This window comes from Cyprinodon tularosa, unplaced genomic scaffold, assembly GCF_016077235.1.
Source record: "Cyprinodon tularosa strain WSP-4 unplaced genomic scaffold, ASM1607723v1 ctg33, whole genome shotgun sequence".
Taxonomy (NCBI): Eukaryota; Metazoa; Chordata; class Actinopteri; order Cyprinodontiformes; family Cyprinodontidae; genus Cyprinodon; species Cyprinodon tularosa.
In genome coordinates this window covers 1,737,340-1,761,765 of record NW_024039041.1, presented here as the reverse complement: position 1 = coordinate 1,761,765, position 24,426 = coordinate 1,737,340, and the positions used below count along the sequence as shown (strand labels likewise).

The 24,426-nt window shown below is 41.9% G+C and overlaps 1 long non-coding RNA gene across 1 annotated transcript; it reads right to left on the bottom strand.

Annotated features, from left to right (window-relative positions):
* Positions 1 to 11,502: 11,502 nt before the first annotated feature.
* On the bottom strand, positions 11,503 to 24,067 carry LOC119788965. Its single transcript, XR_005281526.1, has 2 exons — positions 23,959 to 24,067; positions 11,503 to 11,631 (listed from the first exon to the last, which is right to left on the bottom strand). It is a non-coding gene; the product is annotated as an uncharacterized LOC119788965 (long non-coding RNA).
* Positions 24,068 to 24,426: the final 359 nt, after the last annotated feature.

Sequence of the window (24,426 nt, the reverse complement as noted above, 5' to 3'; positions counted from 1 at the left end):
CTCTCAACCACTGAGCCTGCCTGTTTCTATCTGATCCGTTTGCCTGCTGTCTATAGACTCCTGCTGGATTCTGCCTGTTTACTGAACTTGGAACTGCTTCCTGTCACTGACCTGGATTTCCTCTTTACCTCTTCGGACTTCTGATCTCCTGGTTGTGAATCCTGAGCACGTCCTCAACACCGCCTTCTGGATTATCCTGCCTTTTTTTTTTCTGCTGGTCTCCTGCTTGTTTTTCATCTTCCGGGGCCGGGGCATCTGGGACACTCTGCACGTTACCCGCTGCATCTTGTTGGCAGCCCACCGGCTGGATCCTACCTCATTCTCTGGGCATGGACTGAACTATTGAACTGGGTTAGTGACTCACATGTTCATTATCATCCTCTGTCAGATTAATGTGGTCACTAACCTGTGTTTTCCTCCTGCAGAGGTTCCTGCCTTGGACATCCTTGCTGTTTTGCAGATTCACTGTTTTCAAATAAATGCTTTTGAAAGATCAGACCGTCTGTCTGACTTAAATACTGGGTCCCCTGTTCTGAGCCATGAAATGCACCGCCATAAGGGGATGCTGTCAAACTGAATAAAGAGTTCTGTCAGGCACATATTTCTTGTAGGACTACTGAGGCACCAAATTGGGACAGTGAGGCCAAGTGTGCTGCTGCCTGTGCAGCTGCTTAGGCAAAACTTACTGTAGACCTGGAAAGAGTGTGGGAGCCCATGGAGAAAGATCGGTTGGTGCTTAAACAGATTCCAATTCTGGCAAACCGCCCGATGCTTCCAGGGGAGGCAATACCGTATTTTCACGACTATAAGGCGCACCGTACTAAAAGGCGCAGTCTCAGTTATGTGTGCCATTACTGTATTTAATACAGACATAAGGCGCACCGGACTATAGGACGCGGGTTTTATATACAGGTACATTTCCTCTACTACGTTTAAATACCTCTACTGCGTATTTAAAAATAGAGCGGGAGCAAAACTGAGTATGATTGTGCTTTATTCATGTATTTAGTACAAAGTATTTATCAAACCTGGGAGCTGGCCGTGAGACAGACAGATCGCTGATGACATAGAGCGCTGGGATCACTCCTCTGAAACAGTTTATTGACGCATAAATTAACTTAAAATGCAGAAATCTGCAGGCAGAATATGTTCGCTTTTATTATCCTGGTGCCTGCAGTTTGGATTGTACCAGTTAGTTCTGACGCGCGGCTGAAGCAGCTTTGCTGCTCTGCCTGCGCAGTGTGTCTGACGCACATTGGGCGGAGCTACTCCATCCTTTCTTTGCCTTGCAGCTATATTTGCTGTGATCAGTGGGAATAAAGTAGTTTTAATATGTTTTTAAGTGGGAAAATCCACCTGAAAACGTAATTCAACAGCAGCCTCTGGCCCAGTCACCTCCTCGCAGTTCACAGCGGCGGCTGGTAGGTGTTTTTCATCAAAATAATCCAAACTGCAGGCACCAGGATAATAAAAGCGAACATATTCTGTCGGCAGGTTCCAGCATTTTAAGTTAATTTAGGCGTTAATAAACTGTTTCAGATGAGTGATCACAGCACTCTGTATCATCAGGGATGTTTCTGTCTCGCTGTCAGCTCCCAGATCAGCGTCTCTGATTGGTTGATGCGGCGCGTCGAACAGCAAAACTTCAATTTTTCTATCTCGAGCAGCAGCGCGTTTGCGGCGCTTCACGCGCGTCAGATGCTTAAACGCTCCCGACGCGCTGCGCCTGCTGCTCAAAACGAGCTGCGGGACCTTTTGCTGCGCCGCAAACGCACGTCAACCATTGACTTTGCATGTAAACTCACGCTTCTGCTGCACCTGCTGCGTCCGGTGTGAAAGCAGCATTAACGGCCGCTTCACACCAATGTCGAGCGGTTGAAATTCCTTTATCAGACCTCCCGCATAACAGCAAGCACAGCGTTCATTTGTTTCACCATGTTTTTCACATCAGCTGTGAGATGGGCACGCATGGAGTCACAGATTAACAGCAATGGTGATGAGTGGAAAAAACTCCCTCAGCCACTCTTTCATCATCTCCTCAATGAGGAGATGAGGAGTTCTGCATAAAGCACATACCTGTTCTTTTATACACAATCCACGCCCACACTTCCCCCTTTAACGTTCTCATGGTGGTTTCAAACGTCCACAGTAACAACACACATAGGGCGCACCGCACTATAGGGCGTGCCGCACATTTTGAGGGAAATAAAGACGTTTACATGCGCCTTATAGTCGTGAAAATATGGTACTTTTTTTATTGGTAGCAGGGACCGAAGACATTCTTGGACAGTGGGAGAACACTGAGGATCTCCTCAACCCGGTTTGAATGAGATCTGCTTTAAGTAATTTGGGTCTCAGGATTTTGTCAGACTGTTGTGGCTGACAGTTCTTTAAATTATGTAGTGTTTGGGGACAGTGACCTTGGACTGATGGATAGATGGTCCCTTACGATAAAAAGGGGAACCAGAGGTTATGTTCTAACTGCAAGGCATCATAGTTTTTATCTTCCAAGGGTAGGTGTATGTCAGGGTGCTGGAATGGAGAGTCCAACAGATTGTAGAACATTGGCCACAGCAGGAGCAGTATTGTTTGTGTCCCGGCTGTGGGACACTAAACCAGCTCTATACCCTCTGCAGTGAGTTTAGAAGTTCATCGGACTTTGCACAAGCAATCCACATGTATTTTGTGGACCTTTGGGAAGACATTCAACTGTGTCCCTCATGGTACCCTGTGGAGTGCAGTCCAGGAGTATGGAGTCAGTTACTAGGGTCCATCCATTAACTATACAAGCGGAGAAGACGTTTGGTCCACATTTCCAGAATTAAGTTGGATTTGTTCCCAGTCCACTTTGGAGTCCTGTAGGGTTGCTCTCTCTCAACAGTCCTTTTCCCAGCCTTTATGGACAAGATTATTAGGGACAACGACGCGACAGAGGGGGTTCTGGTTTAAGGATCATGGGATTTGATTTCTGCTCTCATGGATGACATGGTTCTTCTGGAACATTCCTTTTTCAGAGCTATAGTATGAGGAAGGGTTGGTTGCATGGCTGAAAGAGAATGGGATGAAGGTCAACTTCTCTAAGTTGGACTTCAAGGTTCTTGACCAGAACAAGATGGCTTGCCCTCTTTTCATCAGAAGAGGGGTACTACCTAAAGTGAAGGAGGTCAAGTATCTTGGAGTCCTGTTCATGAAGTTGGGGAGAATGGAGCGGGAGTTCAATAAAGCTGAATATGGCTGACATTATAGTATCACCATAATGCAGTGCTATCTGTTGTGTAAAGAGAGAGCTAAGCCAAAAAGAAAAAAGTTTTTGATTTACCAGTTTGCCTATGTTCCTGGATGCCTCCCTCGGAAGGTGTTCCAGGCAAATCCCACTGGTAGGCAGTCCTGGGGCATGACACAATCGCACCCCATTGTTTTGACTACCTCTCTTATGTTCTGTTTGACCCCATTCTTGCAAGTTATGTTTAATTATTTAATTTTTAGAATTTGGTTTATTTATGTTGGGCCAATTCACAACATGTAATCTCAGGGAACTTTATAAAGAAAATACTGTGAGATTAGTTAAAAGTTTCTGTCAAGGAAAACCAATTGATTGCATCTAGTCATTTACTTGTAAGACATTCTCCTCCTGGATGAGCTTGCGGCGATAATAATGCCCAGATGTCACATTATGTCCAGAATGGATCATTCCTCCTGTGTGCTTAATTGTGATTTAAACGGTTTTCTCTTTGAGGGTAAGATACCCCTGAAGGCACATGCAAAATTGTTCACATTACATCAACATTTTAACATTTTTCGTTTTACAGGCCAAAATTAACATGCATTTTAAAGAGATTCTGTGTCATTGGCCAACACAGAGAAGGGCCAGAATTTTGGTCATGGGAATGTGATGCATATTTTTCCAAAACAAAGGGGGGGATATAAAAAATAAAGTTTAATCAACCAAAACTTTTGCGACCCCCATGCAGTACCTCTGGACCCCCTGTTGAAGACCACCGGTTTAAAAGGTTATGAGCAGTGTTCGTTTTCCAGCCCACAAAACACCGAATTTTAAAAGAAAGCTCCAATCTTTGAAAACGCTTTTGACCAGATTGCGCTATTAATATGTTGACTCTGTTTCCTAAATACTGTGGCTTGTAAAAGTTTTTTCTCAACAATGTTTATATATTTTACCATAAAGAGTCGACTTGTAGACAACATGACAGTCTAGAAATTATGTTACCTGATCTCTGGATCTCTGTAGCTCCTCTTGTATTATCTTCTTCTCAACCTCAGTTTAGATGAGCCTCAGCTTAGATGAGCAACCAAATCTCAGTAAATATACATTGCATACTATTTCAAATAAGAGTTTAAAAAAATGCTTCATGAGATGTTGCAAATGTTGCAAATGGATGTCATCAATCAGGTAATTTCTAATAGCCATTAATTGCACTGCAATATATATCTGCAACATATGCTGGCTGTACCTTCAATATTTGTTTCGTAGGAAAATGTGAAACCACATATGTTCTGTTTTTCACTCTTCAATTGCACTACTTTGAGTTTGTTTTGAACATAAAATACCATTAAATGTAGTTGTTATATCGTAACAGAGAGTAGTAGAGTAGTTTAATTATTATTAGTGGTTTCACAAAGTACTAGATGATTTTGCCTTTAAAATAAAAGCAGGTATTACAGTTGCCATTGACCAACTCTTGGACTTTGCGATGGAAGTAAAAGGTGCAGAGCTTCTCTATAGGAGCTGTCAAACAGATATATGAGCTGAGAGTAAACTCACCCACCTCACATATGTATGTCAAGACTTCAGGAGATTCACCACACTGTTGTGGAGGCGGTTTCTATCCAGCCCAACTAGAGTAAAGCAGTTGCTCCATTGTACGTGCTCTGACTGCTCCCGGGAGGTTTTAAATGTCACCTCTCCAGTATGTCTCGGTTTGTCACCCATGCATCACATCAGGACAGCTCTGTCCTGCATCACGTAACATATTTAGTGAATTAAATTTTTGGACAGGTTTGTGTTATTCTTTTGATTTTCAAATTATAATATATGTATTGCACCCCTGAATATTTAACAGTTGAACTGTTAAACGTCCAATTAGCATCATTAAACGTCTGCAGGCCTGTTGTACAGTAGAGTGTCATAAGAAGTGTTTGACGATCTCTCTCACAATGCCTGTATCATACAGTTAGCTCCTAATGTAGATAAAGGGAGGTTGTCAGCTTTATTTAAATAATTGTCTTCCTTTTTTCAATAGCAAATAATGGCAAGTGGATCAATCATGAACTTGAGTACAGTTCCAGCAGCCATCTAAGACAAGCTTTGTCACTCAGTGCTTGTAACCTAGGAAGCTGAGTTGTCCTCCCACACACAGACCGCCTGAAAGAAAAATAATTATCCTTTGAAATGGTTTTCCTTGCTCAGTTTATAATTATAGATCCTTATCACCAAACTGCATAGATAGATTCTTGATACATAGATTTAACTGGTAAAACATCATTTTTAGTCAAGCTGGTCAATAATTGTCAAGGAGTTAAATGCAAGGAATACAGATATTCACACTAACAGCACCTTTTACAATAAGGTACACCTATAGTTAAGATTTGTAAAAGGTCTATTTTGCACAATCTTAACCTAAATCAAAATACAATAAAAACAAACTTTTGATGTAAGTACAATTATTTTACAAAAATGACACAATCTCCAACATTAAGAAACACTGTTTTTTTGTTACTATTATTATTCGCACCCCTAACAATTCATAAAAGAAAATAAGCTTTATTGTTTTATCCTTTAAGCTATATTGTGTTATTTTCATTAACACATCTAATGGTCAAACTCCATACGACATGAACGGCTCCCCCCGCCGCTCCTCCCCCTCCAACAATATGGAGGTTTTTACATACAACAAAATGGCTTCCGCAACGTCCGCTATACCTATCTTGTTAAGTTTGAAGAGGTTTGATACTTCTATGAATAGTATTTTATTACTCTGTGTAGGATATAGATTTGATATAGGCCTAAGACAGCAAATATACCTGTTATTTGTTTCACATTGTCATCATGTTTTAATGAGCTGCTTAACATAAAGATATAAACAGATGAAGTAAACGTAGTCGTTAAGTTTAAACTCACAGCTTACAGAGTCCAAGTCTTGATTGTGGCTCGGGGGTTACTGTATTAGATGAGGAAGAGGATGAGGGAGGGGGGCAGAGAGGGCATGGTCAACCTATTCTCATTATGAGTGCGTGTGAAATAGTACGAAAAGTTATGCACCGTAATTTCATACGTTTTGGACGTTTTTTTCGTTGTATGCGCATGCGCATCTGATGCACCATTCACAAATATAGAATATAAATTACAATTAGCCCTAACCCTAAGATATAAAACAGCGGGCAACGTAGTTAGAGACATGAATAAGTGATGATTGCACTGTTTTTCCCATTTTTACATCCGTCCAAGGATCTGCTTTTTTTTTCTGTCTGCCAGCGCATGCGCACTGATGTGGTTTTTTGAGGGAAAAACGTCCAAAAACGTACGAAATACTGTGCATAACCTTTCGTACGATTTCATACGCACTCATAATGAGAATATGTTGGCATGGTGGACAGCAGCCAGGTGAGAGAGAGGTGCTACCGGGCTGACTGGAGCTGAGGAGGTAAGATTTGATGTTCTTCAGGGGAGCCAGAGAAAAGCAATTGAGATATGTATCCAGAAAATTACTTTGGTCTGTGTGATATAAATAATCACACAGGTATCTAATAAATGATATTTACCTCAATTTAGTAAAGTTTCTGTTGTCAGTAGTTTGAGAAGTAATCTGTGAGTACCAGTTAAAAGTTAGGGATGTTGCTGAATAAGTATAGACGCTCGAGCAAAAGAGCATTCTCCGGCATGTTGCTGCCATCGATTGTTCACTTCCATCTCAATTGAACCCTCTATACTGTACTTGCCCACAGTCACACTTGAGCCTAATGGCGATCAACGCAGTAACTAGTTTGTCAGCTCTACGCTGCCGTGGCGCAAACATTTCTGCCTCCATAAATAAAAGACCTGCGCCTATGTAATTGTAAATAGCAGTTTCTATGTCCATGCTAATATAAAGACTTGAGATTATTAATAAATAACATAATTATGTCTATCATGTTTCTTTCAGAAAGTCCCTGTATTTGTTTTACACTGTAGCTTTAATTGTATCTAACTCAGGAATTTTTCATTAGTAAATTATCACTACTAAAATATGATGTAACATTGAGGCCCATTTGTCGCATTGCCACTTATCTTTTTAAATCAGGTATTAATTCAGCTTATTACACGAATAAGGTCCCAAGCTTCATGCTCACATCTTCTCATCGACTAAAACCTTGTTCTCCCAGCAGAAGAGCAGAGTTTTCTTCCTTAAAGTTGTCTCGGTGTGTTCAAGGTAATGATCTGGGTTACTTTTAAGGCAAAAAAAATGATTAATAAATCTAGCAGACAGGTATAAACAAAACTTTTATTTGTACCAATATGTGTTTTGTGAGTCCAAATCTGTGGAGGAGCTTCAAAGACATTTCAAGAAGACTTGGATTGCTGTAATTTCATAGACTTTTGACAAGGTTTAGATGATTTTATGAACTGTCATTCTTTACCACATTTGAAAGCTATAAATAATGTTTTCTGTTGTTGCTGCAAAAGTTATTTCAGTTTTTCTGCTTTTTTGTTAACATTTAAAAGATTCCTTTCATACTTCCTATCATTACTATATGTCCTTGTTGAATAAAATCTAAAGCTTCCTATATGAGTAATTATGAAATTAACTGTAGCATGTTGACCAAAATGTTAAGACTTGATGTAATTACCTGACCAAAGAATCTTCTTCCACATTTTTTGGCTGACTTTCTTAATTACTTTTGCTAAATGGAAACATCACTTCTTTCTTGATTGTCAGAAAAAAAAAATCTTATCTAACAAAATGTATTTGTCCAAGACTCTTTGTTAAAAGTCGGATTCGTGGACCTTACTAAGCTATGGTCCGCTGCAGCTCATCCAGTTACTCCGTGCTGGTTTAAGTAGAAGTTTCTTGAGGATTGGGGACGTCCAATGCTTTTAAACATTTTTTATTAATGAATAAGAAATAAAACAGTACAAATCTTAATTTTTTGTTTTCCTACTTACTTTTAATCTATGCACAACTTTCTCACTGACCTATCTACTGTGTTCCTTGATCTTTATGATGCAGTTTGTTTACTAATTTTCTCTCCCACACCTTTGAGACCTCCACAGAACAGCTGTGTTTACACTGAGATTAAATTACACACAAATGGACTCTGTTTACCAATTAGGTGACTTAATTGGTGGCACTGGATTATATATAGGGCTGTCAGATGAAAGGGGGTTAATTACAAGTACACTCCATATTGTGCGTTTTTGTAAAACATTTTCAAAAACATATTTGAGTTTTCTCCCAATTTTAATCAGTTATGTGCATAAATATCACAAAACATTTGTTTTAATAAATCAGTTTTGAAATCTAAAAATATGTCTCTTATAGTTGTAAACACCCTTGGTAAGGCACTGTACTCTCAGTAACCTTTCCGTTGGTTAAAAGACAAAAAGCTGCCATTCTCATCTTGACTATAGATACTTTTAAAATCAGGTTGTCAATATCTCCCCAATGTCCCTCATTCTGTTTCCTGTGCCAGCTAAGCTTTATAATGACAGGAAGATACTGACAAAATACAAAGAGGTTCACTGCAATTTTTTCAAAGAAGATTATTTGAAATGTGTGCTGAATCTATTTCATTCACTTAATTAAAAAGCATGTATTAAACAGAATTAATTTTTACCTTAAATATTTAAACAGTCTTACATGATGTTTTGAAAGGGGGAGCTGCATTCAGCTTGCATCATTTCCTTATTTATTCATGCCCTTATTAACGGTTGTATGGTTTTAATAATGGAGTGGGACTATGGAATTGTGCTTGGACTTCTTGTCCAGAATCCACACAATAACTTCCCAGGAACCTCTGACACAGTGACGGAGCATTTCAATGTTGAACTGACTACGGACGAATCACTTTTCCTCCACAAATGGAGGGCAATTTTCTCTGTATTCCGCATGCTAGGATCAAGCAGAGATAAGCATGATAAGGTGGAAATTGGCTTAGGCTATTATAAAGGGAGTGTTGCCTTACTTGGAGTAACATGCACTGTAATTAACCATGGATGAGATGAGCGTGCTTTGCTTCCGTAGATGTGAGCTGGAGCTGCTCATCCAGCTGCAACATTATCATAACAATATAACAACTACAGCATGTTTAGGACAAGCCCAGACTGTGAGGCCATATAAAATTTTAGCTAAACTAAATCTTTTATTGACATTGCTTGCACAGGGAGGGTTTTTTGTGAGATGTGAATTTCAAATTATGTATGATTAGATAATGTAATAGACATGCTTCTACATGTGCAGCTCAATAAATAAGAAATGACAAAAAAGGTGGAAAGTAATTCAGTTTAAAACTAGAAATCATATATTTCATAGATTTAGTACGTCAAGAGATATTTTTTTATTTTTTTGCTTGCTGTGCGGCTTATACCGCGGAAATATATTTAACTTTAAAAAGTGATACAAAAATAACATAAATAAAAAGAGCAGAACTAATACTGAGCACTGGTTTCCCTGACACAATAAGTTAAACGTATAGTGAAGGATGTTCTTTTTCCGAGTGGATCATCTAAATAAGTGCTCCTCCTAATTGTCAAGTGTTCTGGTGACATGTTTACGTAAGGCTGGCTCATCCCCAGTTAGTAATCTTTTTCTGCGCATGTGAACTTTCAGGCGTATTTATATTTGTGGTGAGCTACGGTTTCAGCCAGTTGTTGGAACTCGCTTTTCTCACCACAGTTCTTTGAAAATGGCTGATAGTTGTAAGGTAAAAGTGTCTATTAAGTCTTTGAGAAGAAGAGAAACGCCTCAGAGGAGAGAAACGGGACCACAGTGTTTATGGGAGATTCTTTCAAGCGGTGGCGTACACTGAAAGCACAGGCCAGACTTCCCTCTGATGCAGCGGTTGCAAAGTTTTTGCTCGACAGGTAAAGTTTCGCTATTTGGAGAAATCCATTTCACATCACTGCAAGTAGAAGTTATCTACCTTTATATTGTAACTTTCCAGGGAAGATAAGTTTATTTATTTTGTAATTTATATCTTTAGTAGTTATATGGTGGCCCCAGATCCTTATTTACCCCGCAAACCTATCCAAATTTCCACTGCAGCTCACACACATACAAGCTTGTCATGATTAATTTAATATACCAGCAGTCTTATTTGGAGGGAAAATTTGTATATATAAATATGGTTGAGATGAGATCCATCCGAGCCACCGTCTTATCATTGAGTCCCCGCACCTCCTCGAGGAGAAATGGGCTCCTGCATGCTCTTGCACACATATAACAGGCGTTCCCTCTTAGCAGTGGGTAAGGGGTCATGCATGTACATTATTTTTAAAGTGGAGAGGGGGGATATTTCCAAAATCCTTCACTTTACCTCTAAGTGGGGCAGAAAATTCAACTCATCTATTAATTAAAAGCAACCAATTTTACTATGCATACAAAGTTGGATACTTTGTGAAGAGATTTTTCCATTTGCTACTTTCGTCAGCATGGGACAGAAGATAGCGTGTTGTACCCTGTCTCGGTTTGTTAAGCCTCCTATAAGTCCATGTGGGCTGATCTATCTATGAATCAAAGTCCATTATGTGAGCCACCTATGGACCTAGTTTGTGTTACCTTTTCTATCATGGAAAGCATCTTTCCCTTGAACCATCAGCCTCAACCTGCTCAGTGTGAGGCATTGTTGCAGAGTCTTCACAATGCAAGCTAATTTATACGGACGTCACATGGAGGAGGAGTGTATACTGCAATTCCGTGAGTCCATGATTCAAGCTGTTTTTTCTTAAATTGAACACTTTCAAGCAATTTTACTGAACTGATTGAATTGTCTCTGTAAAGTGCTTTGAGGTGATGTGTTGTGAGTTGCTGCTGTATGAATAAACTGAATTGAACTGAAAAACCGATTTCAAATGAATACATTTATGTACACACAAGCATACATACATTTAAATATCTTATATATATCTTCATTCAGTTGTTACCCATAGTCCTTACAACTAAAACCATTGCAAAAATATCTATTTGATCCAAGTACAGTGACAAAGAGTTCCCATTAATGTTCATTGCTCACATTCAATCTTCTAACTTTTAAGGAAAACCAATTTGAGCCTTAAGAAACATTCTCATGATTTGACATTACTTTAACTGAACACTAATGTTGTAGGATTGAACTGCCACTTTAATTAATGGAGTCCATTCCTTTATGTTACATTCTGAGATACACAGCTCTTAAGCTGACTGTTGGGAGTATAGGTCCTCTTCTGATTGGATAAAGGTCTGGATAAAGAGTTCCCTGATGTTGCAGCTGGCCATCATGTCCATGTGGAGGAAACTCCAGAGCTGTGTTTCAACTTTGCTGGTGAAGTGATTGCATTCCGCTCTTCGAAGAAGCTTGAAGCCCAGCTACATTGTTCCTGGCACCTACACCCGTCGATCGATTACGCAGCACCTGGTTCTTTCCTGGTCTTTGAGTTAAGAACTACAATGGAAAAGAAAAAAAAAAGTCAAGTCATTCATATTTGCCGGTGGAGAACACACACTTGATTTCAACAGCTGATCCAGATGTTCAGCTGCACAGGTAAGCGAGTTTATAATATCTGGTAATTGAGTAAATTGTCAATCATAATCCTTTGACCAACTTCAGTTATATTTATTCATATATTCTTTATCAAACCCATACATTTTCAAAACACATGGTTTGTTCCACACTGTCACACCTTATATTGTAATGCACGTTCTTTTCATGATCGTTGTAGCATTTAAGAATTAGAAATTTAGATTATTGCTGTAATTATACCCTTCTTCTCTGTACAAAATTTTTTTTAATGCTGTCTAGTAAAACAGCCTGAGTTTTTTTAACACCTCATCAAAGCTGATTGTCCATTGTCCATGATTGATTGACTGATTGTCCATGTCATGCTGTATTGTTGCAGTAATTCATATAAATTAAGCACCAACCAAGCATTGGCTGATAGGATACTGCACAGTATATGGACAGACCTTTTTATTAGGCTCACTTTTTTAAATTTAAGTCTTCCAACCCACACTGTTTCGGTTGACCTGAGTGAAAAAAAAGAGTGTTGTCTTAATGGAACTTAAAGGATTCTTTGTGCTAACTCCCAAATATGCAAATTTGGCTGAGTGTATGTTTGAATGCTTGGATGAATTCTGCATCTGTTATTTGTTCCCCCCCCCCCTTTTTTTGATGCTTTTGTTCTGTAGGGTTATTGGCAACAACGCTGTGTGGCCCTTTACATATAAAGTTCCCTTTTATCACTAACTACATGACTGGAAGGATTCACCCAGAGATCCTGGTGAGGATTCAATTTCTCAAATCATACAATGAAACATAACGTGTCTGGGAGGGAACCAAGACAATTTACAGTGATTAGCAACATTTATTTAATTTCCTCCTCTGTTACTGCTCATCAAACAAGTGCTGCTGCCACTTACTTATGTAACATCTCTGGTGAAGTAGCTGTGCTGGGGGCATGTAACCAGAACAATTCAACAAGAGAGTCATGTATAAAAAAATGTGTTTTTTTTAACACTTGAGACTGGACCAGTGAAACAACATGACAGCCAAAAAAAAAAAAATACTGACCTACTGTATTTCTGGAGGGGATCTGAGTGTCAAATATACAATAAAGCAGATCAGAGATTATATTACAATGCAATGTTCTTAAGGTATGATGAGATAATAACAGAGAAATACATTGATTTGTGTACTTCTCTTTTTCAGACATGACCTGGAAATTTATCTTTTCCATTAGTAACAGATGTTTTGAGCTAAAAATCCTAATGGAATTATATTTTTTCATATCTTCATCTGAGCCGACTCACTTCTGGATGGCAGGACTTCAAAATAATTTAAGGTTGGAGCCTTAAAAGTTTGTCTGATCTTTAATTTCTGTTTTAACTGTTAGAGAGCATAAGACTGTTAAAGTTCTATGATTAGCACACTTTATGTCACAAAAGTTATGCCTTTTTTCTTTTTTAAATGAAAAGAAGCGGCTAATATATATATTTTATATAGCAAACGTGATATTACTTAATCCATGCTTATTGCAGATTTTAATTGTAGAACCTGATTCAGTGAAATAAACAATCATTAATTGAAATAACCTCAATGAACTGATTCAGGGTCAGATTATACATAATTGTCTGTTAAAACAATATAAATGTTCTTTACTTAGTAGTTTTTCTAGTCTTCACTTCACCGAGGCATTACACATCAAAGTGTTCAAAGTCACTATTCAAAATAAAGCTAAGCTCTGTGATATAAATGGGCTGTGACCCTTTCGTATTTTCACCATTTATCTCTTTGACTAGTTGTTAGACACCTAAAAGTGACTTAAAGTAGTTAAAAAATAAAAGTAATCAATAGTAGCTTAATATCAGGAGAGACTGGATAAACGACAGTTTTATTCAAACATTCACATATCCTTCTACATGTTAATTATAGTTGCAGAATCTGTGTCCCTGGTGTGAGTGTGTCAAAGCGAGCATAAACTGTGTCCCTCTAGTAGAAGTATGTGTGTACACAAGCTTTGTAATTTAGTTCTTGTGAATTTATAATTTAGTTAGGCCAACTGCTCTCAGGGTATGCTGGAATGCTGCCAGTCCACTGCTTTGTGTTTGTTCTGTGTGTGTGTGTGTGTGTGTGTGTGTGTGTGTGTGTGTGTGTGTGTGTGCAAACTCATTGGCTCTACTTCCAATGCTGTGTGCCCACTCTTCCTAATCCTCCCCTTGCTTGTCACAGTGACACACCACAACCTTCAAGCCCAAGGTTTCAGCTCAATAGTCTCCTCTGCTTGCAACTTGACAGCATCATATCAGCCTTTTCTGCAAATCAGCAGCCTTCCTTGCTTCCAATGTGACAGCAAGGTGTATGCAGCCTAGAAAAATGTATAATCTCTATCTAGGGCCTTCACAGTGATGTGATGGTGGGCCTCTCTTGCGTTTTCACAGAGCTGCAGTGGTGAACTAACCAAGACTGATGAAGAGACGCTCACAGTGCTTGACTTAGGTATTCAGCTGGAATGCTGGCACATGCAGGACAACACCTGCTGCTGTGAGGAGTAGCCAGAGCTAATTGCGGGAGAGTGATGGGGGTCTGTAGCTGCTGCAAACTCCACAGACAACTCAGCTTAATGTAATTAGCTGCCATGTTCTCCTGCAGCAATATTGCATTATGGTTTTTACATTTAATTTAGCCAGCGCAAAATGAAACGGTAACAGAGAAAAAAGATAACGAGAGCAAACTGATATTGAAATCTGCCCAGTGTTGGGAGGCTAATAATGAGACAATGAAACACAGTAGCTGACAATATGGCATGCTGTGGTAAAACATCTTAATGGTGTCATTAGGTAGATGCTTCTCTGTGTTGCCGCTCCAAGCCAAGAAGACTGCAATGAATCGTTGTATTTGCTGTTCTTTTCCAAAATTAATAAGAATACAACCAGAAAGGACATTTTTTTACAAGATACAATTCTTTAGTGTTTTGTCTATAAATAGTTTTACAATGCAAAGATATGATACCGCAAAATTTCTTGTCAAATCACAGTCTATCTCAAATCTATCCATTTTACCTTTTTTTTTTTTTTTTTTGCTTATATATTAATTTAGGAGTATCAGGTAAAGGAGAAAATCTCAGAAATTCTTGTCTCCAAAAAATGCTTATTATTAGTGATTTTAAGGTCTGATTTGATGGTATATATAATCCTTCCTGCAAATTATCCGAAATACTTCCAAAGTGCAGCACAAGGTGTTTTGCCTCAAAAAGCTACCAAAACAATTTTAACTGACTCATTCTAAAGAGCATTAGTCCTTTTTTTTAGGTCCCGTTTAAGGGGGACTCCAATTATTCTTTGGGGGAAGCTACTTTTTTTGTTTTTTGGGACCAAGTGTCAGGAGGCTCTAAACCTTGGATCCAATATTCAGACAGACAGAGCTGGAAGAGTTTAACAGACTTTATTTAGTAAGCAGCGTGAAAACGGCGCGTCAGCAGGGGCGGACTTCACGGATCCTCTGGTTCAAAGTTCAGTCCGATCACAAAAGGAGAGGAGGGAAAGGTCCTCCGCCGCAGGCGGGAGCGGCCCCCGAAGCGCAGTGAGGAGAGCGGCGCTGAAGCCAAACGGCGCCGAGGAGCAGGTGTTGCCAGAAAGGGAGATCCAAGCCGAAGTCGAAACAGAACCAAGTTCGTTTACCAGGAGATCTGAGAGCCGATGAGGTACCGATGAGGGAGTCCAAGCCGTGGTCAGGAAAACAGTCCAGGTTCGGTAAGCCAGTAGCATCCAATACACAGTCCAGAGCCGATCAGACTAAATGAGCAGACAGGGGCGAAGCAAAACTCGGGATCAGAAACAGGTCACCAAACAGAATAATCAGAAAAGTAGTTCGAACGCTAGAGTTACTCTCACTAGAACAGCTAGAATAATCTGGCACTGGAAGCTTGAAACCAAATCGTATATATAGGGGCTGGAACCAGGTGGAAGGGATAAGAAATGATGAGAACAGGCAGAGCTAAACAGGTGGGTGGAATAAGCAATCAAGCCACCAGTGCCAGGACCATGACAGAACCCCCCCCTCAAGGGCGGATTCCAGACGCCCCAACAGGCTGCTCTGGGTGATTTCTGTGGAAATCCCTGATCAGGTCCTTGTCCAAAATGAAACGGGCTGGGACCCAAGAGCGCTCTTCAGGCCCGTAACCCTCCCAGTCTCCCAGATACTGGAGCCCCCTGCCTCTTGGTCTGGACCTTAAGAGACGGGTGACAGTGTAGGCCGGACCCCCATCAAAAAAACGTATCGGTGGAGGCGAACTAGAGGTGGGCACAAACCTGGAGGTTACAACAGGCTTGACTCGGGACACATGAAATGTGGGGTGTACCCGTAAAGAACGAGGAAGGTCAAGGCGGACAGCCACCGGGTTCACTACCTTGGAGATAGAGAAGGGCCCGATAAAACGGGGAGCCAGCTTCTTACTGTCCACCCTCAATGGCAGGTCCTTGGTGGACAGCCAAACCCTTTGACCCACCCGATAAGCGGGCGCAGGAACCCTCCGGCGGTTAGCAGCTTTGGCCTGGCTTACCAGGGATTTAGAAATGGCCCTTCTAGCCCTTCTCCAGGCCCGCTGGCACCTGAGGGCCGAAAGATGGGCCGAAGGAACCTTGGATTCCTTCTCCTGAATGGTGAACACCGGCGCCTGGAAACCAAAAACAATGTAAAAAGGGGACAACCCAGTGGTGCTGGAGGGAGTAGAGTTGACAGCATGCTCGACCCAAGGGAGTTGGCTGGCCCACTTAGTAGGATCAGCCTCACAGAGAATGCGGATCTTAGTTTATACCTCTTGGTTGGCCCTCTCTGTCTGACCGTCTATTTGGGGGTGAAAACCTGAAGACAGACTGACCGTGATCCCCAACAGAGAACAGAACTCTCTCCAGAAACAGGACACAAATTGAGATGCCCTGTCTGAAACAATATCAGTGGGGAGACCATGAAGCCGAAAGACCTCACGGATTAGAACCTCCCCCATCTCCTTGGCAGAGGGAAGTTTGGGCAGAGGAACCAGATGAATCATTTTAGAAAACCTATCTATGACAGTGAGGATGACGGTGTTACCTTCTGAGCACGGTAACCCAGTAATGAAATCCATGGAAATGTGAGACCATGGCCGGGATGGGATGGGAAGGGGTCGAAGGAAGCCAGATGGGGGTCTTTTGGATGACTTTGACTGGTTGCAAATGGGACAGGCTGCCACAAACTCCTGCACGTCTGCAGACAGAGAAGGCCACCAAAACTGAGACCGGACAACACAAATGGTTTTGGACACACCAGGATGACAGAACAAACGGGATGCATGGCAGAAACTTAACACTCTCTGTCTGAGGGTATCAGGGACAAACAAACGGCCACTAGGACATTGGGAGGGAGAAGGTTGGTTGTGGAGGGCCTGCCTAACCTCCTTCTCAATGTCGACCATAGTGACAGAGCACCTTACTGTTTCGGGCAAGACAAATTCCTCAGCACCAACTGAGCCTCAAACATCCTGGACAAAGCATCGGGCTTGACATTCTTAGACCCGGGTCTGTAAGACAAAGAAAAATTGAAACGGCCAAAGAACAGTGCCCACCTCGCCTGTCGGGGATTTAGTCTCTTAGCAGACTTAAGGTACTCCAGATTTTTGTGGTCAGTCCAGACCAGGAAAGTACTGGCTCCCTCCAGCCAGTGTCTCCACTCCTCCAGAGCCAGTTTGACTGCCAGCAATTCTCTGTCCCCGACATCATAGTTTTGTTCAGCCGCTGACAGCTTCTTAGAGAAGAAGGCACATGGGTGGATCCTCCCATCCCTGGCCTCCTGACTAAGAACAGCCCCTACCCCCGTACTAGAGGCATCCACTTCAACAATAAACTGCTTGTCCGGGTCAGGAGACACAAGAACTGGAGCAGAGGAGAAGGCGGCTTTAAGCCTAAGGAAAGCCCGATCAGCCTGATCGGTCCAACAGAACCTAACCTTGGCAGAGGTGAGGGCGTGGAGGGGTGCAGCCACCTGACTGAAATTCCTAATGAACCTGCGGTAGAAGTTTGCAAAGCCTAGGAACCTTTGTAGTTGCTTCCTATCCTTGGGCACTGGCCACTCTGTAACTGCACGCACCTTAGAGGGGTCCATAGAGATTTGGTCAGGGGAGACTACAAAGCCCAGAAAAGAAATAGTGTCTACATGGAACTCACACTTTTCTGCCTTAACAAATAACTGGTTCTGCAATAAGCGGAGCAGGACGGCTCTAACGTGCTGCCTATGAGTGTCCAAGTCCCGAGAGTAGATGATAATGTCATCGATGTAGACAAAAACAAAGTGGCCTACCATGTCTCCGAGTACCTCATTGACCAGGTTCTGGAAAACCGCTGGTGCATTGGTGAGCCCGAAAGGCATCACCAGGTACTCATAGTGACCGGTGGGGGTGTTGAATGCGGTCTTCCACTCATCACCCTCCCGGATTCTAACCAAATGGTAAGCGTTGCGGAGATCGAGCTTAGTAAAAATTCTAGCTCCCTGAATTTGATCAAATGCAGAGTTAATTAGTGGAATGGGGTAGCGATTCTTAACCGTTATGTCATTTAGCCCCCTATAGTCAATGCAAGGCCGAAGGGATCTGTCCTTCTTTCCCACAAAAAAGAACCCCGCGCCAGCAGGGGAGGAGGAGGGACGAATGATTCCTGCTCTGAGAGACTCGGAGATGTACTTCTCCATGGCCTTAGATTCAGGGGCAGACAAGGAGTATAACTTGCCCCTGGGAGGGGTGGTCCCAGGCAGTAAATCGATCCCACAATTGAAAGGTCTGTGGGGAGGTAGGGCTGTGGCCCATCCCTTATTAAACACCTCCCGGAGGTCATGATACTCCTCCGGAACACTGGAAAGGTCTGGAAAAAACTCTGAGTCCTCTAAAGAAACTGGCGTCCAGGACCTAGCTGAACGCAAACAGGAGCTTGAACAGAAAGAGGACCAACCTAACACCTCCACTCTCTGCCAATCTATATGAGGGTTATGCTTGGCTAACCAGGTAGAACCTACAGTAAGATAACAGGAACCTCAGGTGACTCGATAATAAGAAAAGACAATGTTTCAACATGATTACCGCCCACTACCAGTTCCACAGGCTCAGTTAGGAGAGAGGACTGACTAAGCTGGTGCCCATCTAAGGCTACTACCTTGTGGGAGTCCCGAGCAGGAAGCAGCTTGATGCCGAGTCGTCTGGCCAGGGCCCCATCCATGAACTCGGTATCTGCTCCTGAGTCCAAAAAGGCAGACAAACTATGGCTGCGAGAGCCAACAGACAGAGTCACAGGAAGCATAAAGTCTGGAGAGGCAGATAGTCTGGCTCGGCTCAGCAGGATCCTCCCCACTCCTACTGAGCCTGTCCTTTTACTGGGCAGTGACTCGACCAATGGACCAGAGCCGAAGCCTGAGACGACGATCCCTCTCCTCCCTGGAGAGCCGAGCGCGTCCCAGCTGCATGGGTTACGGTCCAGCGGAACGAGGGGACTCTGAAGTCGATCTGTGAACCTCCCTGCCGGAAGAGGAGGTGAGGTGATGAACCGGTGGGCCCCGCTCTCTGCGTCGCTCCTGAAGGTGATGGTCAATCCGGGTGGCGAGCTCCTCCAGCTCCTTTAGCGAGCGAGGATAATCACGGGTGGAGAGCTCGTCCTTAATCCTCTCGCCAAGCCCAGTGATGAAAACGTCCATCAAAGCTTCCTCATTCCACGGGCTCTCTGCTGCCAGCAGGTGGAAGTCAATTATATATTCGGACACAGACCGACTCCCCTGCTTAAGAGACAGGAGACCCCTAGAGGCCTCACGGCTGGGAAGAATGGGGCTGAAAACTCTGACTAATTCCTCAGAAAAATCCTGATAAGAGTCGCACAGGTAGAAATTATTCTGCCACTCCGACGTCCCCCATAACTTCGCCCTACCAGCCAATAGTGAAATTACATAAGCCACCTTGGCCCGGTCAGACGGGAACGCGGAGGGCTGTAGCTCGAAATGAATTTCACACTGAGTTAAAAAGGCTCTGCACTGATCAGGTTCTCCCCTAAAAAGCTATGGGGTAGACAGACGAGGTTCATGAAAAGCTGAGACAGTGGGCGGGGCCGTGGACACGGGCGCGGCTGCTTGGGAAGGATCAGAGGCAGCAGAAGTCTGGCTGCGCAGGTGAGCGACAATCTCAGTAACCCCGGATTCTAACTGAGTGATTTTCTGATCAACGCCCTCGCGCCAGGATCTGTCTGTCGATGGATCCATAATGGCCAGATTATTCTGTCAGGAGGCTCTAAACCTTGGATCCAATATTCAGACAGACAGAGCTGGAAGAGTTTAACAGACTTTATTTAGTAAGCAGCGTGAAAACGGCGCGTCAGCAGGGGCGGACTTCACGGATCCTCTGGTTCAAAGTTCAGTCCGATCACAGAAGGAGAGGAGGAAACCGTGAAGGGGAAAGGTCCTCCGCCGCAGGCGGGAGCGGCCCCCGAAGCGCAGTGAGGAGAGCGGCGCTGAAGCCAAACGGCGCCGAGGAGCAGGTGTTGACAGAAAGGGAGATCCAAGCCGAAATCGAAACAGAACCAAGTTCGTTTACCAGGAGATCTGAGAGCTGATGAGGTACCGATGAGGGAGTCCAAGCCGTGGTCAGGAAAACAGTCCAGGTTCGGTAAGCCAGTAGCATCCAATACACAGTCCAGAGCCGATCAGACTAAATGAGCAGACAGGGGCGAAGCAAAACTCGGGATCCACAAGACAGAAACAGGTCACCAAACAGAATAATCAGAAAAGTAGTTCGAACGCTAGAGTTACTCTCAGTAGAACAGCTAGAATAATCTGGCACTGGAAGCTTGAAACCAAACCGTATATATAGGGGCTGGAACCAGGTGGAAGGGATAAGAAATGATGAGAACAGGCAGAGCTAAACAGGTGGGTGGAATAAGCAATCAAGCCACCAGTGCCAGGACCATGACACCAAGTTATATTTGAAGAGCAAATGTGAAGGTACAGAATGTAGGTAGAAGAAAACATCTAAAGTTTTGCTTTTGGTTATTCTATTTCTTCTCCACAATAGAGTGACTATGTGGTGTTTTGACACAAATCAAAAGCACAAACATTTCTACAGGCACAGAAGAAGAAGAAGACATTGGAAAATAATTTAGGCAACAGGAAGACTTCCGGTGGGATAAAGTGGCATTTGACTCCAAGGGAGAAAACTGTTTTGTCCTTTAAAAAAATATATGTTTTTGCAGTGGTTGCATAAGGCAGGACTCATATCCATGAGTCATATAAGACAGGACTTATATCCACCCTGAGCTCCATTCTTCTGTAATTCTTGAACAATAAACTTGAAATATTCAAAAAATAAAGAAAAACAGATCAAAGAGATTCAAAATCCTTCACCAAAGGCAGACACTCATCTGGCTTATTTGGATTGACAAGGCATTTTTTAGACATAATGGAAATGTCTCATCCTGGTATCTCCACAACTCGGGGTGAACCACTCCAGTGGATCCTGAAATAGCTTGAACATCCCAACTGCACTACACCATCTGAAAAAAAAAAAAATAAGAGCCTGAAGTTCCAAAGCTGGACAATCGCCTCTTTGGTACGCTTTAATATCAAGATCATTAGACATAATGGTAACAATGAGCGACTTGCAGTTGCTCATGTGTGTATTGGGCTTTTAGGCAACTAAGATATGTCCTGTACGTATGTGTCATCTCCTAAAAGACACTTTTAAAGAACATGATTCATAGGCCTCATCCAGATCCATGAAACAATGACTTGACAAAAACACTCTCTATCATCCCTTTGAAGTGTGATACAGGCTTGTGAGAAAATTATTTTGTCTGCTAAAGTATGTGCAAGTAAAGTATTTATTGTTTTAAGCTTGACAACATTTTCGTTATCCATGGTTGAGACTCTTATTTGAAGCAAGATATGAAGCTGTCTATATAGAAGTTTCTCAAGAATGTATGGCTCCAAAGGGGGAGGACTCAGGTTTCAGCTCTCAAAAACCTACAACACAGCAAAAGAGTTGCTTCCTTCCCACTATCTCAATCCCCACACCCATGCAGTGGACCAAAGCATCTTGCCTGGGCAGCCAAGCCAACAGTTTCCCCTGGCGATCCCCATATCAGAGTCATAGACAAGTATCAGGTATTGCAGGCAAACAAAGGATCCAAATGACTCACAATTCCTATGGGGCGGACCTGTTCTTCTGGTTCAATTAGCATGTTTTCCGAGCCAAATCTAATTGTTTGGGCTACTCTATAAAGCTTCGAATTCAACGCTATTTGTGACATTTTAAATTGAAAAACCTTCCTGGATGGCAAGCAAAACATCTTCAAACTTGGAAACAAAGTCCAGTGGAATGTGTTTTATCTTTTTTCACAGTTTATCCACAGTTAAGCTTATTCTGCTAGACATTTCCGGATGATGTCAATGTTCATTTAGATTGAATGGCAAAGGCTCTATAATGGGTACATTCTCATTTGTTTCTCTTAGAAGTGTCATGCATGCACTGACAATGTCTGGTCCGGCTTTTACTGCTGCAGCAATTTCTGATCATAGTTTCCCCTGCGTGTCTATTACCTGCACCCTAATCATACCTCATTCACCCTTTCTGTTTTTCTAGCTTCATATACTGCTCTGTAGCTGACAAACAGAGCCAGATTATCAAAAGCCTTAATGTGTATAAATGTTCAGTATCCATTCCTTGCAATCCTGCATCATTTTGAAAACATTTCTACCTTCTGGAGCTCCACGTCAGATATTTACCTGGATTCTAATCTCTGTGTATCGGTAACACCATAAACATGGGTACATAGTAACAAAGTCTGTTTAGGCTTACTCTAGCTCTGGGGTTGGCGCTATCTCTTTTGTTTATGTGTTGGGGATACACCACACTGCTAAGATGTCAAGGTTTTATACTCTAGCACTTGGCTAACATGATAAACACCTAGACTTAACATCAAATTGAGGGCTTTGCTGAAAGCGATTTTTTTTTTTCCAGTTTATGTATCTTTGGCTGAAGAGTTTGCTTGTATCCCAACCAAAGTTCAAGGAAATGATTTTGCTTGTTATCAATAAAGTGATAAGAAAAAACAGAGAGTCTTTTAGAAGTTTTCCTCATAGTCAAAGCTTTTAGATACACCTGTTACTCAAAATCTGTGGTTGGTTTTGGATATAAAGCTACGGACTACATCCTCACTGAGATTTCCTCACTAGTTGGTGTTGAAAACACTCTTGTTCTAAATATTTGCTTACAGGTTGCTGCAACCAGATATGGCACAATATGTCCCAGAAAATGTCTGTGATTCACAATAACTTTTTTCTGATCATTGAGTTGGGTAGCAATCTTGTATGTGTGTGTTTCTAATTTGTTTATTTCCTCAGGTTATACTGATTGCGTACAGTAAACCGGAAGATGCCAGCAGAGACATATAAAGATGGCAGCCCCTGTAGTTCCGCTTATCAAACCTGTCTATAGTTGACTATGAAAGGCTTAAAAAAGCATGGCATTGAATCTTTAATTTTCTCTATTGAACCAACTTGAGCGGAATTCACACAGAAGGAATACTTAGGTCTAGAAAAGCTTTAGATTCCATTGAGTTTTTATGTTTAATTATTCTCTTGAATCCAGTGTTCATTATCACCCTAGCTACTGATTTATTTCACCTTTTTCTTATAATCAATTAATAGTACTTGTATAAAAGATTAAGTTAATTTTTTTTTTTTTTAAGTCTGATTTTTTAGGGAGATGATTGAGGGAGAATTTAGTTTGCATCTTGATGGTTGAGAATTTGATTGCTGGGCCTACACCCTATTAAAGAGAACCTTTTCCAGGCTTTAGGCATGTTGCTCAGCTAAAGCAGTGCAGCGAGACAAGCTACTGCAGGATGACTTTGCTCCTCTCCGATGCTTTGATTCATTATTCAGCACCCGAGAAATCATCCTGCATTCCCACAGCAGCACAGAGAAACATGCAAACACAGACCTGCGCTGTGCTCACAGAGAGCAAATGCAAAGGCACTGAACAAAAAAGAAGTAAAAAAAAAAAGCATTACAAATTATAAAACCAAAATATAATGCCAAGTGAGCTTTTGCTGTGTATTTAAGGCATCAGAAAAATAAACACAACATGATGAGAAGTACAAACACACACACAAACAAAAACACTGCCCTCTTCTGCCAGTGCTGCTGGCTTGCATGGTGCATGAAAATGTTTTTTCCTAATGACTCGGTAATGACAGCGACTTATGTCCTTACCATAGTTGATTTGTTTCCTGGGTTTTAAGAGTAGATTATTTCCATGGTACAGACTTAGCATAAGCTGTTCAGAAACCACAAGCACTGCACTTCAGTCCCAGTTTGGGATTTTAGCCAGGTCTAATCAGATTAAAGCACTGTTACTCCCTCTCCTCCCCTCCTCCCCCCCTCCACCCCTCTTTTTTATTTTTTTTTCATACAGCATGCCACACTGCTCTCTCCATCCTAATGCATGAGCCAGAAGAAGGGAGCCAAAAACAAATTGCTTTTAGTAGAAGCTGACAAGTAGTTGTGTAGGGAAAATAAAAGGTTGTTTGGAGCAGATTAATTCTCCTCCACAGGAGAGGATAGCTGCGAGGCTGCTGTATGTTGTTGCACATTAGACATAGGATGGATATTCATTTTCAGTAGGCGCTCTGTGTTGTAAACTTAGTGAATAAGTGACCTATATCCTTTTAATGGCGGGTT